The sequence below is a fragment of the Anas platyrhynchos genome, chromosome 6 (assembly GCF_047663525.1).
Source record: "Anas platyrhynchos isolate ZD024472 breed Pekin duck chromosome 6, IASCAAS_PekinDuck_T2T, whole genome shotgun sequence".
Classification (NCBI taxonomy): Eukaryota; Metazoa; Chordata; class Aves; order Anseriformes; family Anatidae; genus Anas; species Anas platyrhynchos.
In genome coordinates this window covers 29,708,985-29,721,492 of record NC_092592.1, presented here as the reverse complement: position 1 = coordinate 29,721,492, position 12,508 = coordinate 29,708,985, and the positions used below count along the sequence as shown (strand labels likewise).

The window sequence follows — 12,508 nt, the reverse complement described above, 5'->3', positions numbered from 1 at the left end:
TCTGCCTTCAGTGATTCAGATACTCTTAATGCAACCACTTTTGGTTCTTCACTTGTTAAGAGCAACTTCTGTGCTATAGATATGGAATTGAAGGATCATATTCAGCTTTGATGTCAGTAGCATCCAGGTACATTGAAGCAGAACTTTACCACACACTTGAATATCAAGTAATTGAATTCAAATTTGTCTCCAGCCAATAGTGATTCAAAATAAAAATATTTAAAAAGTGCATATTTACTTTCTACTCAACAGAGCATCAGAGCATTCAGTCTTGTACTTAAGTACTTCCCTGACTCAGAGTGCATACAACATGATTCTTCTTCAAGACTTTATAGTGTACAAAGTAAGTTTCTGTCTTCTAGCCAGCAACTGCCTGGGTCACAGTGCTAGCCTCTCCCACGGCAGTACATCTTTTCACATTTAATTATTTTCCAAATATCGCATCATTCACACTAGGTAGCATTCTGTTTCAGTAGAATGACTAGAGCAAACAAGGATCAGTTCTAATAGATCATGTTTGCTCTACATCCTTCAGAAGAGAGGTAAAGACAGACCACTGAAATTGTGGAGAAAGCACTACTCATGGCTATATTGTGTTATTCTGCCGTGGTTAATACCAGGCTGTTAAAAAGGGTTTTGAACTAGCAGCTCCAAAGGTTGGTTGTCAAGAAGTCCAGTATTCTGGAGTGGAACTAATATATCAGAAAAAAAAATAGAATAAAAATAAAAATAAAAATAAAATAAAAAAATAAAAAGTTTTTGAGATGGCAAGATCAGGGAAAGCTCCAAAATCACCACCTAGTATACATGTATTATATTTTGATCACATTTTTGCCATAATGGGCTTCCAGCAAATGAGTATGTCATCATGGTTATAGTCATGGATAGAGGTCATGTAAGTATTGCCATTGTTTCACTGCAAAACATTTTTGAATAATTATTTCAGTTTCCCCATCTTTATACCTGTTATGCACAGAAGCAAATTTCTCTTTAACAGGCTTATTGCTGGATGACTCTTTTTTACTATCTTTATAGAAGTTTCTACCATCTCTTTTGAGTTTTCCTCCTGCTTGTAGCAGGTCTCTTTGGAGGGCATTCATTCCTTTTATAAACATAACACTCAATGTGTATTATTTCTTCATCATGATGCTCAATTTCTCTATATTCATATGTGCTGTAGTCATGCAGTTACTCCACCTGAAAACAAAACAAAAAGTAAAACAAACAGCAATCACGTCCACTGCCTAATCAATATACAACGTTGCAGCTCTACCAGAAACACTTTACCTACCAATACCATGTCATTCTGGACTACTACAATGGGAGCTTGTGTCTTTCTCACCATCATTAAAAAGGAAGAATATTGATATAGCTGACCACAAAAGCATGGCTGAGACATTGCCTATCTACATTCAAAAACATATAAGTTCAATGTTACATGGACTAAGTGTTCAAAAGACTTCTACATGGAGGATAAATTGTTATAGAAAAGTTTCTCGTAGCCTTGGAGACTTGGGCAGCATGTCAGCAGTAAGCCCTTAATTTCAAAGATTCAGCTTCATCATTACCTGATCTCAGTATGAGAACAGTATATTTTACAGAGAATTTTCTCGAGCTCTAGAGTCAAGGCAGATGCATTTTTCAAGAATTCCATCTAGCAAATATTCCCATGATGAAAACCACTTGGCGTTGCTATAGCTGACCAGATTGGAGGCATTTCTATTTGTCTGCCCTTTAAAAAGATGCTTGGTTGCCTCATGAAAAACTTTGATTCAAAGGGCATTTAGATACAAAAACATGGGCAATATTTCTCCTATGCCTCTTAGAAGAACAGAACTAAGATGTTTCCATTTTCTTTACAGTTGTCATGTTGTGAGTTTCTTTGAGTGAGCTTTTTTCTTTTTTTTTTTTTTTTTTAATTGTTGTTTCGCTTTTGAAGTTGCTGCCTGTCTAAGCAGAGATTGTATTTAAGATCAATAGTGCTGGGCTAAATGGGCCACTCTGCTTTGATATTGAAGCTAATCGGCTCTTGTTTGGCTTTTGAAACCTTTCAGGAATTGTCTCCACAACATCATAATGACAGACTCCTTAATGGAAACTCCTAATCTATTTGAAAGTGGATTTTCCAGGCTTTGTGTGACTAACTGGAAAGTTTGTTTCTACATTACAACAAACTTAGCTACTGTCTATTCTTTTTCTGTATATTCTGGCTGCAGAAAACATGCCTGAATCTTTTATTGTCTTCTAATAATCCCATATGTGTCAGAAATGCATCTTTCCATTTTTCTTCTCAGCAGGAAAAAAAAAAAAAAAAAAGTATTTTGAAGGATTTATGTATGCAAATAAATTATATATTTACTAATTATTCAAAAGTTTTGATTCATGGGAACAGTGTCATTTATTACTATCAGGACAGATATTCTACTTAGAGTCTATCCTGGTATCTCCAAACATCCTCTTATCATAGAATCATAGAGTCATAAAATGGTTTGCATTGGAAGGGAGCTTAGGGATAATCTAGTTCCCCCCAGCCCTGCCATGGACAGGGACAGATTCCAGTACCCCTCTTCTTCACACAAGTTAACCTCTAAGGCTAAAAACAGTATTAACATTGTGGTTCCCGCTATAACATTGAATTTCAGGGCTGAGTAGTAGATTAGCTAGGAGAAATAAACACTCTTCTTGCAACTAAAACAAAATGCTCACTTGGACTTCAAATATGTAGGCATGAGACATAAAAACTGCTCTATTTGAGTTTCAGTCAGGAAATTGATAATGTAGATATCAGGATTTCAGTTTCCAGACATCTATAAACATGGCAAATTCACCACAAAAAAAGGTGCCCAGGTGATGTGCCTCCCTTATTATTCCAAGATATGTCATTTACTGCTCAGATGCTGTAGCTCCCCAAGTATTGCCACATCCCTAGAAACAAGCCTGTCTGTCCTCTGAGCCAGAGTGCAGAGAGCTATAACACTGCATACACTGCAGTTTTTAAACAGAAATGTGGTTATATCCCAGAACACTTCACACTGGGCACCTTTCTTCTCTTCTTGTTGAAACTGTCAGTCAGACTTGTCTAGTATCATGCTGAGAGTCTACAGCAGAGCAAGGCACAGACCCCAACAGACCTAACACGTCCTCCTCTATGTTTAACATGTTTCATATCTGTCCATCCAGGCTCCTCTTGAGGACTTCAGACTGTCCTGGTGTATTCACGACGGTGACTGCTCTGCCATTCTTTCACTTCCTTTCCATACACAGAAGCTGTAGGATTTCTCGGGGTCCTCATCAAAGTGCTTGCAATTATTACAAACATTCTCTGGGTTATCAGGGTAGATCCCTTCATTTTTCAGTGCTCCTTAAAGCTTTCCTCTTGGAGGTGTCTTTTATTGCAAGTCAGAAGAAGCAGCATATGGAGGAGGTGTTCACTGTTCCATGCACAAATCAGGAAGAAACTTGGGATTAGTTTTCAGGTGGTGGAGATGTACCAAATCTGATTATAACCCCAAAACATTGTTTTTTGGTAGAAAGAGGAAACAAGAGTGAGCTGATTTTGTTAAGAGACAACAACACAGTGATAACATGGCTCTTCAGAGACTGTGGAGGTTGCTTCTTTAGCAGCTTTTTACTTTCGATCTCCTTTCTCTATCCTGGCAAAAGTTTTACCTTTTGCCAGCTAAGGCAACAAACAGAAAGATTGTTGAAGAGAAATGGATTCTGCAGGCAAGAGTTAACTTATGGTGCCTGGGATTTATTCAACCATCAAGGTCATCTGTTCCTTAGAATCCCATATCCCAATTCAGAGAGGAAATCGCTCAGCTGATGAAAGGTCAGACCTTTGCCTTCCACATCCACTTTTGAAGAGAAAAGTCCTACTTTTTGTAGGTGAGAGCTCAGTGTGGTGTTTTATTAGAAACCCCTAAAATGTCAACCTGTCTCATTGTCACTACCAGCTTCTCTCTTTTAGCTCAAAAATAACTGAGTCTCCTTGGAACTGATGTAAGGTTTGACCTTGAGATGTTCAAGGCTGAAGGACTGAAACACTGTGACACTGCTTGATCTAAAGGTGTCAAAGCTTCACTTGACTCCAGATCCTATGGAGGCATGGAGTTTCCTAGAATATGTTTTGCAAAGACTTCTCAAAGACAATATCATAACTTGTTTATGTTGTGATTTAACCTGGCATACAGCTAAATTCCACACAGCCATTCACTCCTTCCCCCTCCCTACCCCCAGCGTGATGGAGGAGAGAATCAGGAAAAAAGAAAAGAAAAGAAGAAAAAGAAAAAAAGGATAAAATCTCATGGGTTGAGATAAAGTCAGTTTACTAAGTAAAATGTGTGCACAAGCAAAGCAAAACAGATAATTCATTCAATTTATTCACTATTTCCCATTGGAAGACAAGTGCTCAGCCATTTCAAGGAAACCAGGGCTCATCACATGCAACAGTTTCTTGAGAAGACAAACGCCATCACTCCAAAAATCCCCCCCTCCCTCCTTCTTTACCCTCAGTTTATATTGCTGAGCATGATGCCATGTAGTATTGGACACCCTTTTGGCCAGTCTGGGCCAGCTGTCCTGGTTGTGTCGTCTCCCACCTCCTGGTGCACCCCCCCTCCCTCGCTGGCAGGGCAGCAGAAGAAATAGAAAAGTCCTTGTCTCTGTGTAAGCACTGCTCTGCAACAACTAAAACATCATTGTATTATCACCACTATTTTCATGAAAAATCTAAAGCACGTCATCATATGAACCACTGTGAAGAAATTTAACTTTATCCCAGACAAACCATGACAGTTTGTCAAGTTGGCATGCAGCCACAAACAGATTTGATTGTATGTGTATATGTGTATTGTATTGTAAATGTGTATATATATGTATGCATAATTACCTTTATGAGAGATTTACTACATTTTCAACAGAAATGCTTATCTCTTTAATGATGCAGTCATACATCCTGAAATTGTTTCATACCAGAATTCAGCTTCTTATCCAACAGAAAAAGAAAAGAGATAACTTTGCATCCAGTTATCTCATGGTGTTTGGCCAGGGCACTATAAAATTAAAAAATGAGATTTTATGGAGGAACACAAAAGAAGAAATAAAATTGTAACCATTTCTAATTTGTCACAGTTTTCCTGGCACACCATATAAACCAGCTTCATGGTAACAAATCCCTGAGAAAATCTGAGCTATCTTTAACAAATACCATTTACTTTTTTCTAGGGTCATTCCTGTGTCTGTCTATTGTGAGATTTGTCTTTGCTTCTGAAATGTGGATGCCAGAATTCTTCTCCAGTTGAGCTGTCATTCCAAAACAGTGCTGTGCTACTGATCTGGCACCAGAAATCCACCAACAATAGTAATCAACCATGTGTTGGGTAAGAAGCAGTTGTTAAATCCAGAGTGAGGTACAGATAAACTACTACAAGCTCCTTTGGTTGGAGGAATTAGTAGATGCTACTTTTCTGTGACTTAGGTGCCAAGAGTAGCAGAAGATTGAAGAGACTGGGTTTCTCTTTGGCCTTTGATCACTGAATTATATTGAAAAAATCATTAGATCTCCCTTATGCAGCAGATTTACACTGTCAGATTTCATGGGAAATTTATCTCTGTGCAATCACACAATATTTGGCCTGAAGGACACTGAAAATATTGTCAAGTAACCCCAATCGACAGGAAAGATCACTGTCCCTAAAACTAATACACTACTTCACACTCCTTTTTTCATTTGAGGATGTCAGGGCTGGCTCTTAACTACAGGTGGAATTCCACTTCACTGGAAATTCAGAGATCATTTTAATTTCTTAGGTTTTCAAGTAGTTGAACTCTTCATTCGTGAAGGTCAGTACTGAAGAAAGAAGCCACTTCAGCAAGTCATTCTGTCATTTGAGGAAGGCCATTTTAATGCCGGGTTTTATTTTACTTAGAGCTTCTGATGAATACTGCATTCCTCCTTGAAATAGCTATGCTCCTTGCCCCAGAAATTCATTTGAGAAGGTTTTTGTTTGTTTGTTTGTTTGTTTTGTTTTGTTTTGTTTTCTTTTAATCTACCAGTCACTCTCCAGTACTTACAAAAGGCTACTTGGTGTTTTTTTTCAAAGTGTGCATTGTTATTGGTTTTGTTTGTTTTCTTTACTTCTTTTTTTCTTTTTTTTTAATTTTCTTTTATTTAGTTAGTTAGTTTTCCTGAGAGCCTTTTTAGGAATCAAAGTTCCTTAATATTTTCACAAACATATATTCCCTATTTTCCTATTTTCCATGATATTTCCTGTTATTTTTTCCTGGCTGGTCAGGTTTTTTTTTGTTTGTTTGTTTGTTTGTTTGTTTTTTCCATAGTAACAAGGGATTAGCTCAAGATAATTTAATTTCTACTGTTTTGTGGTGATTCTTGAGAACAGATGCAGGCCAAGTTTGACAATTGCAAAAATTGATGAGAGAGAAAAAGCTGCAATACAAGTTAATAATGTCTTAGCAAACTAGATAAATCTCTTCATTTCAGAGCTGCATTTAGACCTGTTGCTCTGCATTTCACATGAATCATAAAACCACTAATGAAAAGGATACTAATAGGCACAGGCAGTTCTTTGCAGGATGGCAGAGTAACCTGAACAGCAAATGGAATGATTTTGGTTAGCATCGCTGAGGATTAGCCTAACCAACATCAGCGAGGACTATTAATATTGAAACCATGACATTTACAGATACTTTCAATCAAAGCTTCTGGGAAAGGTGTTTATTGCATTTAAAAGGACTTTGCTTAACCTTTATGTGGGTGATGATTTCTTAAGCCAGAGGCTAATGGACATCTGAAGCCTGAAAGGGCCATTAGATTATTTCGTATAACTCCCTGCTGGCTAGGCAGACTTTCTACCTGTGCTTTTTTGCTAAAGGATTGAGACCAAAGCCATATTTCAGGGCACACTACATGCTGGAATAGGGTGCTACGACCCTGATACCCTGTATTGTCAGCCAACATATCCTAACATTCAGAAATCTCCCCAAACTCACTGTCTGCAAAGCCAGGGCTTGCAATGTTGCACTTATCCTGCAATCAGAGCCATTTTGCTCACTGAAGTATCAGGAATATAAAATATCACTGAATAGAAACTCATACCCCTCTTTACTGCACTCTCAGCCAGTATCTTCAATGTGTAAAATGTTTCACAAAAATACAAAGATATTAGGTGATATTATGTCTACATTCCAATTAATAACAATGCTTTCTCTCTTTGCTAGCTGACTGTCTAATAAATTGATTTCACTGCTTTCAAAACTTTAAACAAACTTGGACAATCTGTCAAGGAGATGTATGAGCCATTAAGATACACAATTACATTACTTCAAGCCATAATTAAAAAGTCAGGTCCCAGCTTCAGTCTTCAGCCATTGATTTCTAAGGAAAGAAAGTTTCAGTGGTGATGTAAACCCCAATGAATCACCAGATTTGAAACAGAAAAGAAAATTTAGCTCCTCCCCACAAATCTCATATAGTAGAGCTTTACTGGGAAGAAGGGAGGGGGAAGGGAGGAGAAGACTAAATGACTGTAAATTTGGATTGCATTTTTATAACCATTTAGGATTGAAGTCAAGTATAATTTGACATTTTATTGATACTTCCAGTATTTAAAGCTGACAAGTACTACATTAAATTTTACCATTTATATCTGATATGACAATAAAAAGCCTTTTGCACTTTGCTTAGGAACTGTTGCAATAAAATGTAAGTAGAAATGCCATGCAAGAAATGATCTGTCTACTTCTGTCCACTAATCCTTCCAAGTTTCCCAACACTTTTTCTTCTTTTTCCTGAACAGCCTTTGAGCTACTTTTTTTTTCCAATTTCTTGTCCATGCTAAGAATTTTATTTTAAAAAGACAATGATGAAGCCAGATGATCCTTTTCACTTGCTTTGTTCTTCTTTTCAGTAGCTGTTTTATATTTCCTGATGAAATTGAAATGGCAAGGTTTCTTCTCTACTTCAAATGTTCTGTGATTATTCCCTGAGATAACTGCAATAGTGTCACCATCGCCCTTGTTTGAGTACTGGTTGTATCTTTCCATATCTTTGTCACACATTGAGTCTCCTAAACCAGAGGAGCAAGAGAGGAGTATGGCAATGTGCTTACTGTCATTTTTATTGTTCATCAGTGCCATCTGTTTTGCTTTATTTTTCCAAAGAATTTCTCTGTTGCTCTTTATTAAAGAGAAACCAAATTTCCAATAGATAAAATAACTTTGTCAGAAAAGAACTAAAAGATCTTTGTTTACAGAACAGATTCACCTTCTATTGGATCAAGAAAACGAATGAATAAGTCAATAATGTATTATATTTTAGAAAATTTAGATGTCTTCTTAAGAAACAAATATAAGATGAAGGTATAAACTTACTAGGAGTCTAAACACCTGGGATATCAAAAGGTCAAATGTAATACACAACTGAATCAATTAAAAGACTACATCTGTTAAATGAAGATATTTCCTCTCTGATATCACACCAAGTGGTGTTTCATTTAATACCTTTGAAACAAAAAAACTCTTAAAAGATAAAGAGAAATAAAGCTGACAAGAGGACTGATGTGTCCAGGGAAAGACAAATTGTTCCTATTGTTTATCCAAAAAGAAGCATTGCTTGAATATCTGGAATAAACCTCTGGAGAGCAGGGTTCACAAACAAAGATCAGAAGAACATATGAGGTTCAACAAAGGCCACCTCTGTCTTTAAGCCACAATTTATCTGTGTTATGGGTCTATAAAAAAAAAAATGACATTTCCATAGACCAGTGCAATCTGTTTAACAGCTTTCTCCTGCGCTAGAAAAACTTTTATGTTGTTCATTAGATTTGCTGAAGAGCTTCTGAGTAATAGATCAAAGGATCACTATCTCCATTATTTTCCAGTCCAAAGTTTTCACTGCTAATGTAGCTGGAAAGATAGCAAATTTTTATCCTGGTCTTAAAGCACTAGGGTGGGATTCTGAGAGCTTTTAAGATATTTGAGCATCTGAAAGTCAGTTTTCTTAGGGTTCCTTCCACTTGTTGTTTCCTGATCATCCCATCACCATCAGCCTACAATAATTTTGCCTAGGAACAACACAGAAATGTCTGTGGAATATTTGTCCCTAGTGGGTCTGACCATTCACCAGACTCACTGTGGTGTTTGCTTCTGTGCCATTGTTCTCAGCCTGTACTTGGCTCAAGATGGAAAAGATAAGGTCTTTTTCTTAGTAGTAGGAAGCTGGAGACTGTCAGTTTAGCTCAAATGGGATTATCAATACCCAGAATGCTAGACAGGGAAGCACCTACCACAACTGATAGGAATTATTGACTAACAGAATGAGTAGGATGTGGACTGCATCTTACTTAAGAACTCGCAGACCTAAATCCAGAAGAGGACAAGATAATTCTGCCTTTAGCCTTAAGGTTCAGTGGTTAAACTATGAAACCTGATGTTTGAGTGGACAATGGGAATCCAGAGCTTCCAGAACCTCCACCACTACACTTTTTCACACCTAAAATAATTTCCTTTCATGGACAGTGAGGATACTGCAGGAGTTCTAAGAAATGTCATCTCAAAAATAGCTGTAAGAATTTGATTTCCAATCAAACCTACCTTGAAGCACTTAAAGATATTTTGCAATAGAAGTTACAAAAAAAAAAAAAAAAAAAAAAAAAAAAAAAAAAAAAACAACGTAATTTGCTATACCTCTTCCCCAAAATGTGAAAATAACAGTGATTCTTTTGGTTTGGGTGATTTTTTTAACAATCCACATAATAAATGCCTGGAGAGAAAATTCAGATGTATGACAGAACAGCTGAAAATATAAAGAAAATGCAGATCAACTTGCAAATTTTAGTCATGACTGTAAAACAGCCCACTGAAGTGAGCACCATGGTATATATAGTAAAAATACAGTCTGCAGTCATTCCTCATTTTAATCCACTTTTAACAACAGAAATTCTCCAGAAATTATGAAATATGTGAAGGTACCGGAGTAGAAAAACTAAGGTTCCTTAATTTCTGAGATCTATCTGATATTCCTCCTTCTAGAAAGAATCATATAGAAATAACATGTTGCTCCTGAATTCACTATGAGGCATTGAAATATTCAAATCATCTTTGCCTGATCACAGGAGTTGACGGAACATGGTACACAGAGTGTTGATCTGGAGATTTTTTTCAGTGTTAATAAAGAAGATATAAAGAAAGTCCAGATTCAGGGAGAGCATGAAGAAACGCTCCCCTATACATGAAAAAGACAGGATTCAGACACTGTAATACTTTTCACTATACAATTGTTGTCTATCTGTCTTCCATTCAACAAATCAAGGCAAATACTATCAAGGCATGCATAATGCCTTCAGCAACAGATGCTGACAAGTGCATTAATAAATCATGATCATCATTAGAATTCTTAAACCAATATTTTCCTGCCTGACATGTTGTTTATTGTAATTTCATATTTAGTTTAGTTTATTTATTTATTCAGATTGTACTAATCTTTGCATAAAACATTAATTGATCAAATGGCTGTAGAAGATTAGTTTACAAAGGTCACTGACAACACAATTAGGGTCTGAAACAGTTGATGTTTTGACATGCAAGATGAGAGTCAGGACTCTGGAGACAGTAGTAATAAGAGTTAATTGTGAAATGTTGTGTGTTGTCAGTTGAGAGTCAAGTTCAAGCAGACCTCGTGTCTGGATTGCAGCAATACTGGGTATTGGTTGAAAGGATGGAACAAATAAATTTTGGAGTAAATGCATTTGAAAATAAGACTGCTGTAGTAGGCTGTGCAGCTATTCCTCTATTTCTGGTTAGAATTTTCTCCTTTCCTCTGTGTCAGATGACGGACAACAAATCTTCATGCTCCCTTAGCATAACATCCCTCACAGATTTTTAACCAAATTAGCTTACATTAATTTTTCTATAAGAAGCTGTTTCTTGTCAATGCTCTTACTGCTGACTAGGTAAAAGTGGGCCCTCAATGCTCATGCAACCCTCCTTAGTGTCCTGCATAAATGAATCTTTCTTCTCTGTTTCACCTTCCCACAGATTCTACTCAAACAAACAAAAAAAAAAATGGACAAGCTGGAATCACCATCTCATGGATAACATTACTCCTAGAAATTTAGAAACACCTTTGATTTTATCTGGCTTAAACTCTGATAGAGAGGCAGGTATGTGCACTCCACGCTTTAAAAATAGTATCTGATGGAAAGAGGCAATATCCTATGTTCATCATCCTGGTTACCAACAACTGGAAAATGAAATCTACTGAGCTGGTTCATCTCTGACAGCAGAGAACTTCTTGTCAGAGCAGTAGAAAATTTAACTTCAGTAAGCCACCATGTGGCTTCTTCAGAATTTCCTCAGGTGAGGTCCACAGTCACTGCATTAGTAACCTGAGAGCAATAAAACCAGCTGCCTTCTTCAACTCGCATGCCCAAGTAAATGAGGGAGAGAGTACATTGCAGAGCTTATGCATCTTATTCCCACATGGGAAATGAGTACAAATTGTGGTTCTTTTTCTGGTGAAAAAAAAAATAAAATAAAAATCTAGATTTTGCCTGTGTATTTTGTTCCTGCAGAAACATCCTCATGCAGTACTATTGTCCTTAATAGATTCAGACCCCAGAGCAAGTAGACCAGTACCACAGTGCTTTCTCTTTTCTTCTCTTATAGCAAACAAGTGCCTTGGTTAGTGTCAACTGTTCTGAAATGATACTAGGGAACAGGATGGATCCTGTGAGAATCCTATCATGCTCTGCAGAAGTCATGTTTATAATGAGTGAAGCTAAGACACTGACTTCAACTTACTCAGTTGTGCCTAAGTACCTCTGCTGATCAGGGCTCAAGGGGCTCCAGAAGAAAAAAAAAAAAAAAAAAAAAAGGAGAGAAGGAGAGAGAGAGAAAGAGAGAGAAGGTTTCTTCCACATAAATGCCATATATAGACAGCAGTATTCTTTTACTTCTAATAATTATTTTAAAACTTACCTAAACACTGATTCATGTGTCCAAGCTGTAAGCACTCCATTGATCTGGTAAATATACAGCTAAGGATTGCTTAGCACAACAGACTTGGTGGCTGTTACAGTCTATCAGACAAATGTATATTTAGCCCAAAGTTGAAGCATGCATTATTTACTTGGTTGACATTAGCAGCTTGATGAAGCTGCTCTGGGAGCTGTTACGAGACACCAATATGATCCAGAGTGGCAGAAATGCTGGCAAATGGAGCCCTGACATAATGCCTCACAGCAGCTGTGTAGCATCAGCTCGTGGCTTGGATTTGAGATGAGAGCGGATGCGTGGGCAGAAAGCAGGTGCAGGTTTTCCTAGGAGGGCACACAAGCCGTTCTGCCGTACGGCATTCTTCCTTCCCTCTTGAAGACTAACAGAAGTTGCCACATGATTGGAAAGCTAAATAGATTGCAATAGAGTAAAAAGGTCCTTTAAAAAAAAAAAAAAAAAAAAAGGCAAACAAACTTATTTTGTCCTTGCTTCC

The 12,508-nt window shown here is 37.2% G+C and overlaps 1 long non-coding RNA gene across 1 annotated transcript; it reads right to left on the bottom strand.

The window, feature by feature from the left end:
• Nucleotides 1-279: 279 nt before the first annotated feature.
• On the bottom strand, nucleotides 280-12,210 carry LOC140002841 (uncharacterized). Its single transcript, XR_011810376.1, has 3 exons — nucleotides 11,998-12,210; nucleotides 3,132-3,431; nucleotides 280-1,197 (listed from the first exon to the last, which is right to left on the bottom strand). It is a non-coding gene; the product is annotated as an uncharacterized lncRNA (long non-coding RNA).
• Nucleotides 12,211-12,508: the final 298 nt, after the last annotated feature.